The sequence below is a fragment of the Dendrobates tinctorius genome, unplaced genomic scaffold (assembly GCF_039654945.1).
Source record: "Dendrobates tinctorius isolate UK_male_01 unplaced genomic scaffold, ASM3965494v1 ptg000204l, whole genome shotgun sequence".
Taxonomy (NCBI): Eukaryota; Metazoa; Chordata; class Amphibia; order Anura; family Dendrobatidae; genus Dendrobates; species Dendrobates tinctorius.
The window spans coordinates 1,293,316-1,306,611 of NW_027361871.1; the positions used below are offsets into that span (position 1 = coordinate 1,293,316).

The 13,296-nt window shown below is 47.2% G+C and overlaps 1 protein-coding gene across 1 annotated transcript in view; it reads right to left on the reverse strand.

Annotated features, from left to right (window-relative positions):
- Positions 1-13,296, reverse strand: part of LOC141057370 (growth/differentiation factor 8-like) — a 250,037-nt gene that overhangs the window by 54,170 nt on the left and 182,571 nt on the right. The window lies entirely within an intron of this gene.

Below are 13,296 nucleotides of genomic sequence, written 5' to 3' on the forward strand. Positions count from 1 at the left end.
TAAATTATTTTTTGCCTTGAAGCCTAACTCATCAGGGAGCTCCACGCAGCAGGTTAAAATTGTCATCTCTTTGCTGCGTGGCGATCCCCAGGATTGGGCGTTTTCTTTGAAACCAGATGATCCTATTCTGACTAATGTGAACGCATTTTTTCAAGCCTTGGGGTTGTTGTATGATGAACCTAATGCTATTGATCAGGCTGAAAAGACCCTGTTGGCATTGAGCCAGGGTCGAGATTCTTCAGAATTGTACTGTCAAAAATTCCGAAAGTGGGCGGTCCTTACTACCTGGAATGATAATGCCTTGGCAGCTCTCTTTCGGAAGGGTTTGTCAGAAGCCGTAAAAGATACTATGGTGGGATTTCCTGTTCCCTCTGTTCTTGACGATTCTATGTCATTAGCCATTCAGGTTGATCGGCGTTTACATGAACGCAGGACTGCACGAAAGGTGTTGCCACCTGTTGAACAAGTGTCTGAACCTATGCAATGTGATAGAGTTTTGTCCAGGGAGCAACGTCAAGAGTTCAGAAGGAGTAATAAGCTGTGTTTTTTTTGTGGAGATGCCTCGCATATTATTTCTGTCTGTCCTAAACGAGAGAAACGTTTTGCACACACATTTTCTGTGGGTGGTGTTCAACCTAAGTTTCTTCTGGCAATTACTCTGATCTGCTCCCTGTCCACATTTTCCGCCAAGGCTTTTGTGGATTCGGGAGCAGCCCTGAACCTAATGGACTTGGATTTTGCTAAACGTTGTGGATTTCCGATGACTCCTATGAGGACGCCTATCCCTTTGAGGGGGATTGATGCTACTCCTTTGGCGAAAAATAAACCTCAGTTTTGGACCCAGGTGGTAATGCGGGTCGCCCCAGACCATCAAGAAAATTGCAGATTTTTGGTGTTGCATAATTTGCATGATACCATTGTTCTGGGGTTTCCCTGGTTGCAAATTCATAATCCAGTTTTGGATTGGAAATCTGTGTCTGTGGTGAGTTGGGGTTGTCGGTGTGCCCTTAGTGAGGCTCCGGTTTTTCCACCTCTCCTCAGTCGCATGATGTTCCTGACTATTTGGCAGACTTTTATGATGTATTTAGTGAGAATGAGGCTGCATCTTTGCCTCCTCATAGGAGTTATGACTGTGCAATTGAGCTGAGCCCGGGGTGTAAATTTCCCAAGGGTCGGCTCTTCAATTTATCTGTACCCAAGCACGAGGCTATGCGATCCTATATTAAGGAGGCATTGGAGAAGGGTCATATTAGACCATCCTCTTCACCCTTAGGTGCCGGTATTTTTTTCGTGGCCAAAAAGGATAGTTCATTAAGGCCTTGTATTGATTATCGTGCCCTCAACAAAATTACTATTAAATATCAGTATCCGTTACCCCTGATTTCGGATCTATTCTCCAGAGTTAAAGGTGCTTGCTGGTTTACCAAGCTTGACCTCAGGGGGCGTATAATCTTATCCGCATTAAGCATGGGGATGAATGGAAGATGGCGTTTAATACTCTGGAGGGACATTTTGAGTACCTGGTGATGCCTTTGGGGCTCACTAATGCCCCTTCTGTCTTCCAGTGCTTCATGAGCGACATTTTCCGAGACTTTGTGGATACATTTTTGATTATCTATCTGGATGATATTTTGATCCTCTCCAAGGATTGGGATTCTCATGGGGAACATGTTCGGACTGTGTTCCGGATCTTGAGGGTGAATTCCCTGTATTTCAAAGGATCGAAATGCCTTTTTGGGGTACAGAGGATTTCATTTTCGGGATTTATTTTGTCTCCGTCAACTATTGAAATGGACCCAGCCAAGGTACAGGCCATTTATGATTGGGTTCAGCCCACTTCTTTGAAGGCCCTCCAGAACTTTTGGGATTTGCTAATTTTTATCGGAAATTTATAGCAAAATTTTCTAGTAATGCCAAGCCATTGACTGATCTGACTAAGAAGGGTGCTGATGTGTTGAATTGGTCTCCGGAGGCTGTTTCTTCCTTTCAGGAGCTGAAGCGAAGATTCACTTCTGCCCCGGTTTTGCGGCAACCTGATGTCTCACTCCTGTTCCAGGTAGAGGTGGACGCTTCTGAGATTGGTGCAGGAGCTGTTTTGTCCCAAAAGGATCCTGTAACATCTAAAATGAATCCCTGTGCTTTCCTTTCCCGAAAGTTCTCTCCATCTGAACGTAACTATGATGTGGGGAATCGGGAACTGTTAGCCATGAAATGGGCATTTGAGGAGTGGAGACATTGGTTGGAGGGAGCTAAACATCAAGTCGTGGTCCTCACTGACCACAAGAATTTGATTTACCTGGAGTCGGCCAAACGCTTGAACCCTAGAAAGGCTAGGTGGGCCTTGTTTTTGACACGTTTTGACTTTGTGGTCTCTTTTCTTCCTGGCACTAAGAATGTCAAGGCAGACGCCCTCTCTAGGAGCTTCTTTGCTGATTCTCCTGTGGTGACCAAGCCTGCTACCATCTTAGGCGAAGGGGTAGTTCTTTCTGCCATCTCGCCCGATTTGAGACATGCTCTGGAAGAGTTCCAGGAGGACAAACCTGAGCATTGTCCCAGTGGAAAGTTGTATGTTCCTGACCAGTGGAAGAAGAGAGTGATGTCTGAAGTTCATTGCTCTGGATTGGCTGGTAATCCTGGTATTTTTGGTACTAGAGATCTGGTGAGTCGGTCTTTTTGGTGGCCCGCCTTGTCTCGTGATGTCAGGAATTTTGTGCAGTCCTGTGGGACTTGCTCCCGGTCTAAACCTTGTTCTCGCTCTAGTGGGTTGTTGATACCTTTTCCGGTCCCCAGGAGGCCATGGACCCATATTTCAATGGATTTCATCTCTGATATGCCTGTCTCTCAGAGAATGACTGTTATTTGGGTGATTTGTGATAGGTTCTCTAAGATGGTTCATCTTGCACCACTCCCTAAGTTGCCATCTTCCTCTGAGTTGGTGCCCCTGTTTTTGCAACATGTGGTTCGCTTGCACAGGATTCCTGAGAACATTGTATCTGTCAGAGGAGTTCAGTTTGTGTCTAGATTTTGGAGGACTTTCTGTTCCAAGCTGGGAATTCAGTTGTCCTTCTCTGCTTTTCACCCTCAGACCAATGGGCAGACGGAGAGAACAAACCAGACCTTGGAGTCGTATTTGAGATGTTTTATTTCCGCTGATCAGGATGATTGGGTTTCATTTTTGCCCTTGGCCGAATTTGCTTTAAATAATAGAGCTAGTTCTGCCACTTTGATGTCACCTTTTTTTTGTAACTTTGGGTTTCATCCTCGATTCTCTTCAGGGCAGGTGGAGCCTTCTGCCTGCCCAGGTGTTGACACTGTGGTGGAGAGAATGCACCAGATCTGGGACCAAGTGGTGGATAAGTTATCTCTCTCCCAGGAAAAGGCCCAGCGGTTTTCCAACCGACATAGGACCATTGGTCCCCAGTTTAAGGTGGGTGATATGGTTTGGTTATCATCAAAAAATATCGCTATGAAGGTGGCTTCTCCTAAGTTTAAGCCTAGATTTATTGGACCTTACAAGATTTTGGAGATTATTAATCCGGTCTCTTTTCGTTTGGCTCTTCCTGTTACATTTAAAATCCATAATGTGTTTCATAAGTCCTTGTTGAAGAGGTTTGTTGAACCAGTTGTTCCTGGGGTGGCACCTCCGGACCCTGTATTGTTTGAAGGTAACATGGAATATGAGGTAGAGAAGATACTGGATTCCCCTCTGGCTAGACGGAGACTCCAGTATTTGGTTAAGTGGAAGGGTTATGGTCAGGAGGATAATTCCTGGGTCTCTGCCTCTGATATTCATGCCAAAAGATTGGTGCGTGCCTTTCATCGGGCTCACCCTGATCGCACTGGTGGCGTGGATGAGGGTTCGGTGACCCCTCCTCAAGGGGGAGGTACTGTTGTGAGTTAATTTTCCCCTTCACCATTGAGGTCTGATGAACTCCCTCTTCTGGTGAAAGAAGGTAGTGAGGCTGATTACCAAGCACCTGAGCAGAATGATGATGACTGGGTGACTGGAATTGCTGACTGGATATAAGGCAGCAGACGCCCTTCTGCCTTGCGGGTGATTTCTCTGAGGGATTCTAGGAGACCAGTCTGATTCCTGCTCCTCAAAAACTAAGTTTTCTGCTCTGCTTTTTGCATTTGTGTTTTGGTTTTGTTTTGCCTTGTTTTTCTGGATTTCTTCCAATCCCTGCTGGAGTGAGCTGAATTCCTTTTTGCTCTGTCTTCAGAAAATACCTGAGTACTGATATAGTCTTTTTGAAGCCTAGCGTCTTCAGGGCTTTTTTCCCTATCAGACTGGTGGCTCTTGTTTTGATAGGGTTTTGGCGGATTGCAGACAGCAGCTTTTCTATCCTGTCCTATTTAGTTAGCTTGGGCCCCATCATTTGCTCAGCTTATCTTTCTATCTGTGTGAGTGTTTTTTCATCTTGCTTCACCGTCATTATATGTTGGGGGCTGCCTATTGCTTTGGGGTGTGCTCTGGGGCAGTTTAGATTTCCCTTTCTGTCTTTAGGCTATTTAGTTCTCCGGCTGTGATCGAGGGGTCTAGGGCACCGTAGGAACCCCCCACGGCTACTGCTAGTTGTTGTTGATAGGTTCAGGGGTCTGCAATCTGATAGCTGCCAACTTCTCTGGTTTTCTGGACTTAGCTAGTATTTCTGTTTTTGCCTCATACGGTGACTCATTCATAACAGCAACGTTTCCGTCAGATGGTGACAGACTACATGTCTTACCCTCTCAGTGTACTCCCAGACGGCTCTTCCCCCTTCAAGTTTTGGGTCTCTAAGCTGGATACATGGCCAGAGTTTAGCCAGTATACATTGGAGGTGTTGGCTTGCCCTGCTGCTAGTGTATTATCGGAACGCGTCTATAGTGGCGCAGGTGGTGTACTAACAGACCGTCGCACACGACTATCCTCCGATAACGTTGACCGGCATACTTTTCTGAAAACGAACAAGGCCTGGATCTCGCCGGAATTTGCCAGTCCTCTTCCAGAATAAATAATTGGTTGGCAACAGTATCCAGGTCTCCTGTTGTGTTCATGTTTCTACCACCTGAACTGTAATCCCTGGGCTCTAACACCACCAGTTGTGGCTCAGAAGTGCCGTCTGCATAGAGAAAAACACTAGCTCCTGTCTTAGTGGGGTTCACTAACGCCAGCTGCTCCCCTGCTGTGTGTCTGGCAAAATCTCCTGCTCCCTCCACATTCAAACTACATCAGATTTTAAACTTGCTCCAAGTAGGCCTCAGCATACACCATGATTGATCCTGGGCTCCAACACTGCCAGTTGTTGCTCGGAAGTGCTGTCTGCACAGAGAAAAATACTAGCTCCTGTGTTAGTGGGGTTCAGTAACGCCAGCTGCTCCCCTGCTGTGTGTCGGCAATATCTCCTGCTCCCTCCACATTCAAACTACATCAGATTTTAAACTTGCTCCAAGTAGGCCTCAGTCTACTCCATGATTGATCCTAGGCTCCAACACTGTCAGTTGTTGCTCAGGAGTGCCATCTGCACAGAAAAAAACACTAGCTCCTGTGTTAATGGGGTTCAGTAACGCCAGCTGCTCCCCTGCTGTGTGTCTGGCAAAATCTCCTGCTCCCTCCACATTCATACTACATCAGATTTTAAACTTGCTCCAAGTAGGCCTCAGCCTACACCATGATTGATCCTGGGCTCCAACACCGCCAGTTGTTGCTCGGAAGTGCCGTCTGCACAGAGAAAAACACTAGCTCCTGTGTTAGTGGGGTTCAGTAATGCCAGCTGCTCCCCTGCTGTGTGTCACCAATATCTCCTGCTCCCTCCACATTCAAACTACATCAGATTTTAAACTTGCTCCAAGTAGGCCTCAGTCTACTCTATGATTTATCCTAGGCTCCAACACCGCCAGTTGTTGCTCAGGAGTGCCATCTGCACAGAAAAAAAACACTAGCTCCTGTGTTAGTGGGGTTCAATAACGCCAGCTTCTCCCCTGCTGTGTGTCTGGAAATATCTCCTGCTCCCTCCACATTCAAACTACATCAGATTTTAAACTTCTCCAAGTAGTCCTCAGCTTACACCATGATTGATGCTGGGCTCCAACACCGCCAGTTGTTGCTCGGAAGTGCCATCTGCACAGAGAAAAATACTAGCTCCTGTGTTAGTGGGGTTCAGTAATGCCAGCTGCTCCCCTGCTGTGTGTCCGGAAATATCTCCTGCTCCCTCCATATTCAAACTACATCAGATTTTATACTTGCTCCAAGTAGGCCTCAGCCTACTCCATGATTGATCCTGGGCTGCAACACCGCTAGTTGTTTCTCAGAAGTGCCGTCTGCACAGAAAAAAACACTAGCTTCTGTGTTAGTGGGGTTCAGTAGCGCCAGCTGCTCCCCTGCTGTTTGTCCTGCAATATCTCCTGCTCCCTCCACATTCAAACTATGTCAGATTTCAAACTTGCTCCAAGTAGGCCTCAGCCTACACCATGATTGATCCTGGGCTCCAACACCACCAGTTGTTGCTTGGAAGTACCGTCTGCACAGAGAAAAACACTAGCTCCTGTGTTAGTGGGGTTCAGTAACGCCAGCTGCTCCCCTGCTGTGTGTCCGGAAATATCTCCTGCTCCCTCCACATTCAAACTACATCAGATTTTAAATTTGCTCTAAGTAGGCCTCAGCCTACACCATAATTGATCCTCGGCTCCAACACCGCCAGTTGTGGCTCGGAAGTGCCATCTGCACAGAGAAAAACTCTAGCTCCTGTGTTAGTGGGGTTCAGTAACGCCAGCTTCTCCCGTGCTGTGTGTCCGGAAATATGTCCTGCTCCCTCCACATTCAAACTATATCAGATTTTAAACTTGCTCCAAGTAGGCCTCAGCCTACACCATGATTGCTCCTGCGCTCACCGCCAGTTGTTGCTTGGAAGTGCCTTCTGCACAGAGAAAAACACTAGCTCCTGTGTTAGTGGGGTTCAGTAACGCCAGCCTCTCCCCTGCTGTGTGTCCAGCAATATCTCCTACTCCCTCCACATTCAAACTAAATCAGATTTTTAACTTGCTCCAAGTAGGCCTCAGCCTACACCATGATTGATCCAGGGCTCCAACACCGCCAGTTGCTGCTCGGAAGTGCCGTCTGCACAGAGAAAAACACTAGCTCCTGTGTTAGTGGGGTTCAGTAACACCAGCTGCTCCCCTGCTGTGTGTCCGGCAATATCTCCTGCTCCCTCCACATTCAAACTACATCAGATTTTATACTTGCTCCAAGAATGCCTCAGCCTACTCCATGATTGATCCTGGGCTCCAATAGCGCCAGTTGTTGCTCAGAAGTGCCGTCTGCACAGAAAAAAACACTAGCTCCTGTGTTAGTGGGGTTCAGTAACGCCAGCTGCTCCCCTGCTGTGTGTCGGCAATATCTCCTGCTCCCTCCACATTCAAACTACATCAGATTTTAAACTTGCTCCAAGTAGGCCTCAGTCTACTCCATGATTGATCCTAGGCTCCAACACCATCAGTTGTTGCTCAGGAGTGCCATCTGCACAGAAAAAAACACTAGCTCCTGTGTTAATGGGGTTCAGTAACGCCAGCTGCTCCCCTGCTGTGTGTCTGGCAAAATCTCCTGCTCCCTCCACATTCATACTACATCAGATTTTAAACTTGCTCCAAGTAGGCCTCAGCCTACACCATGATTGATCCTGGGCTCCAACACCGCCAGTTGTTGCTCGGAAGTGCCGTCTGCACAGAGAAAAACACTAGCTCCTGTGTTAGTGGGGTTCAGTAATGCCAGCTGCTCCCCTGCTGTGTGTCCGGAAATATCTCCTGCTCCCTCCATATTCAAACTACATCAGATTTTATACTTGCTCCAAGTAGGCCTCAGCCTACTCCATGATTGATCCTGGGCTGCAACACCGCTAGTTGTTTCTCAGAAGTGCCGTCTGCACAGAAAAAACCACTAGCTTCTGTGTTAGTGGGGTTCAGTAGCGCCAGCTGCTCCCCTGCTGTTTGTCCTGCAATATCTCCTGCTCCCTCCACATTCAAACTATGTCAGATTTCAAACTTGCTCCAAGTAGGCCTCAGCCTACACCATGATTGATCCTGGGCTCCAACACCACCAGTTGTTGCTTGGAAGTACCGTCTGCACAGAGAAAAACACTAGCTCCTGTGTTAGTGGGGTTCAGTAACGCCAGCTGCTCCCCTGCTGTGTGTCCGGAAATATCTCCTGCTCCCTCCACATTCAAACTACATCAGATTTTAAATTTGCTCTAAGTAGGCCTCAGCCTACACCATAATTGATCCTCGGCTCCAACACCGCCAGTTGTGGCTCGGAAGTGCCGTCTGCACAGAAAAAAGCACTAGCTCCTGTGTTAGTGGGGTTCAGTAACGCCAGCTTCTCCCGTGCTGTGTGTCCGGAAATATGTCCTGCTCCCTCCACATTCAAACTACATCAGATTTTAAACTTGCTCCAAGTAGGCCTCAGCCTACACCATGATTGATCCTGGGCTCCAACACCGCCAGTTGTTGCTCAGAAGTGCCGTCTGCACAGAAAAAAACACTAGCTCTTGTGTTAGTGGGGTTCAGTAATGCCAGCTTCTCCCGTGCTGTGTGTCCTGCTCCCTCCACATTCAAACTGCATCAGATTTTAAACTTGCTCCAAGTAGGCCTCAGCCTACACCATGATTGATCCTTGACTCCAACACCGCCAGTTGTTGCTCGGAAGTGCCGTCTGCACAGAGAAAAACACTAGCTCCTGTGTTAGTGGGGTTCAGTAACGCCAGCTGCTCCCCTGCTGTGTGTCCAGCAATATCTCCTGCTCCCTCCACATTCAAACTACATCAGATTTTAAACTTGCTCCAAGTAGGCCTCAGCCTACACCATGATTGATCCTGGGCTCCAACACCGCCAGTTGTTGCTCGGAATTGCCATCTGCACAGAGAAAAATACTAACTCCTGTGTTAGTGGGGTTCAGTAACGCCAGTTGCTCCCCTGCTGTGTGTCCAGCAATATCTCCTGCTCCCTCCACATTCAAACTATATCAGATTTTAAACTTGCTCCAAGTAGGCCTCAGCCTACACCATGATTGATCCTGGGCTCCAACACTGCCAGTTGTTGCTCGGAAGTGCAGTCTGCACAGAGAATAACTGTTAGTGGGGTTCAGTAACGCCAGCTGCTCCCCTGCTGTGTGTCCGGCAATATCTCCTGCTCCCTCCACATTCAAACTACACCAGATTTTAAACTTGCTCCAATTAGGCCTCTGGATACACTCTGTTTCTACTGTAATCCCTGGGCTCCAATACCACCAGTTGCTGCTCAGAAGTGTCTTTGGCACATGTACTCCCTCCTGCCCAGCCTGGTTCCAGCACGCCAGCTGTTTCCGGGTAGTGTCAACGTCACTTTGCCACCAATACATTGTCCTGTCGTGTTGTGGTTGGGTTAGCCGACTCTATGGTGCATGCAGTTTAGGTGCTTTCTATGTGGCCTGCGGGATCTGGCAATAAAGGCTGGTTCCATAGTGCCAATAGGACAAGCACCCCCTGTAGGACTGTGGGTTTTGGTAACTGCAGCCGGCTCGCGGCCTTGCTACTTTGTTTTTCATGGATACCTTCTGCTACCCATCAGGGTTCCAGTACCGTCAGCTGGTTCTCGGCAGTGCCTTTGGCTTAGGTGCCTCCATCTCGGTATCCGAGTTCCAGCAACATCTGCTGATCCTTGGTAGTGCTTTCTAGCACAGGTACTTCCTGCTTAGTCACCGGGTTCCAGGACCGTCAGCTGGTCCTCGGTAGTGCCATTGGCTCTTGTTCCTTCTGCTTCTCATCCGGGTTCCAGCACCGTCAGCTGGTCCTCAGTAGTTCCATTGGCTCTTGTTCCTTCTGATGCCCCTCCGGATTCCAGCACCATCAGCTGTTTCAGGGAAGTGTCAACGTCACTTTGGCACCAATACATTGTCCTGTCGTGTTGCGGTCTGGTTAGCCGACTGTATGGTGCCTGTAGTTTAGGTGCTTCCTATGTGGGCTGCGGGTTCTGGCAATAAAGGCTGGCTCCGTAGTGCCAATAGGACAAGCGCCCCCTGTAGGACTGTGGGATTCGGTAACTGCGGCCGGCTCGCGGCCTTGCAACTTTGTTTTTCATGGATACCTTCTGCTACCCATCCGGGTTCCAGGACAGCCAGCTGGTTCTCGGCAGTGCCTTTGGCTTAGGTGCCTCCTTCTTGGTATCCGAGTTCCAACAACGTCTGCTGGTCCTTGGTAGTGCTTTCCATCACAGGTACCTCCTGCTTAGTAACCGGGTTCCAGTACCATCAGCTGGTCCTCGGTAGGGCCATTGGCTCTTGTTCCTTCTGCTACCCATCCGTGTTCCAGTACCGTCAGCTTGTTCTCGGCAGTTCCTCTGCCTTCTTGTACCTTCTACTATATTTCCAAGTTCAAACTTTTTGAAATGATTTTTGGTAATCACTCTGGATCTCCCTGACAACGACCCTGAAGATCACCCCAAAGAGGACCAAAAAGATGACCCTGAAGAAGATGACCAAGAGAACAAAGAACATGAAGACAACCACCAAGATACAGAACAACAAGAGACAGAAAACCAAGAAGCAGAAAAACAAAAAGCAGAAGAACAAAAAGCAGAAGAACATTAAGCATAAGGCTAAAAATCAGTGCAAAATATATTATCTAAATTATAAGCACAAGAAGACTAAGCAGTGTATGGGGGTGAGTCCGTTCCTCCTCGTGGTGCCCCTGGAAAATGCCTGCTGCTGCAAACTGAACGCGGACAAATCCTGTTGTAAATCTTTTGTGACAGGCAGAACGGCTGGTGTAATCTTCAAACTTTTATAGATAACAACTACAGGAATGCCTGTCACAAATAACAATATGATGAAGAAGAAGAATAGGAAGAAGATGAAGAAGTAGAATATGAAGAAGAAGAATAGTTGAATAAGAAGAATATGAAGAATGTAAAAAAAAGAATAATAGGAAGAAGGTGAAGAAGAATAAGGTGAAGAAGAAGTTGATGAAAAAGATGCTGCTGCTGAGGATCATGAAGGAGAAAGTGTGGGAAAAGTAAAAAAGAAGGTGAAGAGCATGGAAGTAGTGAAACATACATATCTGACAAAATATAAAAAAGGTTAACATAGACAATATCTTTGTAAATCCGAACGTCTTAAAAAAAAAAAATAATTCCTGCTATTCCATTTGATTGGGCTAAACCTGTATGCCTTTAACGTCTCCTCCACCTCCCTCAATACATTCTACATTATTATTAGTTGTTTATCTTCATGTAGAATTAACCTACAAGGAAAGTAAGGGTTTATTTTAATTCCGATATTTCTGTCCCATTGACTTTCATTGGTTTCCGGTATCAGAATCGGCGATATCCGGTACTTTTTGGGTATCGGTCCAATCCAATCCGATCCGATATTTCACGATATCAGATGGTATCGCTCAACACTAGGTGTTATATATTTGAGTCTTATGACTCACCCCTGTAGAAAATCCACCTAGAAAAGAATATAATCTGTCACCTGAATTTCCTATGTTCAATTAAAAGGCGGAAATACATTATATTTTTGTCAGGATATAGTAGCATTCCTTCCACGAGGCACTCTGTTAATTTTATTGTTCTGATTTTACTATTATTAATAAAGTTTTGTTTTAATTCTAATGGATCTCTTTATTACTTTGAAATAGTATCAATAGCCTCACCTAGCAGCCTGTCATGATCACGTGTGTCAGGACGCAGATGTTTCCGCAAGGCGAACCCATGTGACACACGTGACCCTGGATACACCGCCTCCAGTGGGGCGCATTTCAATAATAATGCGTGCAGGTGGATACGCCGCCTCCACCTGGCGAATTTGGGAATTACACGTTATACATAAAATATCTGGAAACACCGCCTCCAGTAAGGCGCATTTAAATAAAAAAGGGGGGAACCTGGGTAACTTTAACAATGGTGGGCCCTGCGATAGGGAAAAGGGAATTGGAGACCTCCTGAGCTCCCCTGAGCCAGTGTCCCTGCACTCCTAACGTTCCCTATGCCGGTTTCGCACCGGGCGCCGCACGCGTACCTTAACGCCCTTGCTCACCCTGACCCTAAACCCTCACTTGGGAATGGGTCGGTGCGGAGACTAATCCCACCACTGCACTAATAACACACATGAGGAAAGAGACAATACAGGGGAAACACCACTTAGCTTTGCTCTGTTGCGTGTGCTCCTAGCAACAGAGCCCTCCACCTGAGTGCATCTTCTCTTCCACCCGGATCCATCACCATAACAGGATCCTTCACCTTAGTGCAACCTTGGAGCAGAGTCCAACACCAGTTGCAGCTGCTTAGAACCAGAGTCCCAAGGATGAGTTCAGCTGCTGACACGAAGTCGAGCATGCTTGAGTCCAGCTCAGCGGCCAAGTCCCACATGGTGAGTGCCACTCTCCATAGCCGCCACTCCACCAGCCCATGCAGACACTTCCCGCTGACACCATCACTGCGACTCCACCACGCCATGCCAGCCCTTCGTCCAGACACCACAGCTGACACTCTTCCCCCCTGGCTAAGCTGCGCAGGACTCCTCACCAGCTCCATTCTTCATCCAGGCTCTCCAAAAACAGAGTGAACACAAACTCATAATATCACAGGCAGTGATTGCACCCCTCTAGCACACCTTTATAGGGTGTAACACCTGATCCCTAATTAAGTGCACAAAAACCTAAAGTGCAATACTGCTAACCACCACCGGGGACAGTCAAGACACCTTGGAACTTTCCAAAGTAAAAAAAGTTCACTTTGTGCTTTTAATACCGCCAGATCCAACACTGGATCATGACACAGCCATTATTTATTGTACCACAAAGCTGTCCCTGTCAGGTTTCTTTCAACAAACAAAATGTATCATGTTACATGCATCAATTTTTCTATGCAAATTAGAACAGACACACCTTTTTCTCTAATTCTGGGTGAAATTCAATTTTTTTTAGACTGGCTGAATTTTCCTGGTAGCACCATGATCAAGATTATTAACCCCAATGTTCCATCTGACGTACTATTCCATTCATGTGACCTGGGCCTTAATTCCCATGGACGGAATAGTACGTCATGCCCTTTAATGCGACACGTGGTGATGGCATTAAAATTCCGACGCCATCTTACCTGTAGGAAGATGGTGTCGGGATCCCGGGCTGCATCTTACCTATTCTGGCCTCCCAATCGCTGTGATCGGCTGTTCAGAATTGAACAGCCAATCACTGCCTTTCTCATTGTTTCAGCCAATGAGATCAGCTGAAAAAATGAGGTCCCAGGCTAGGATCGAGTACCGATATACTTGATCCTAGGCTGTTGCCT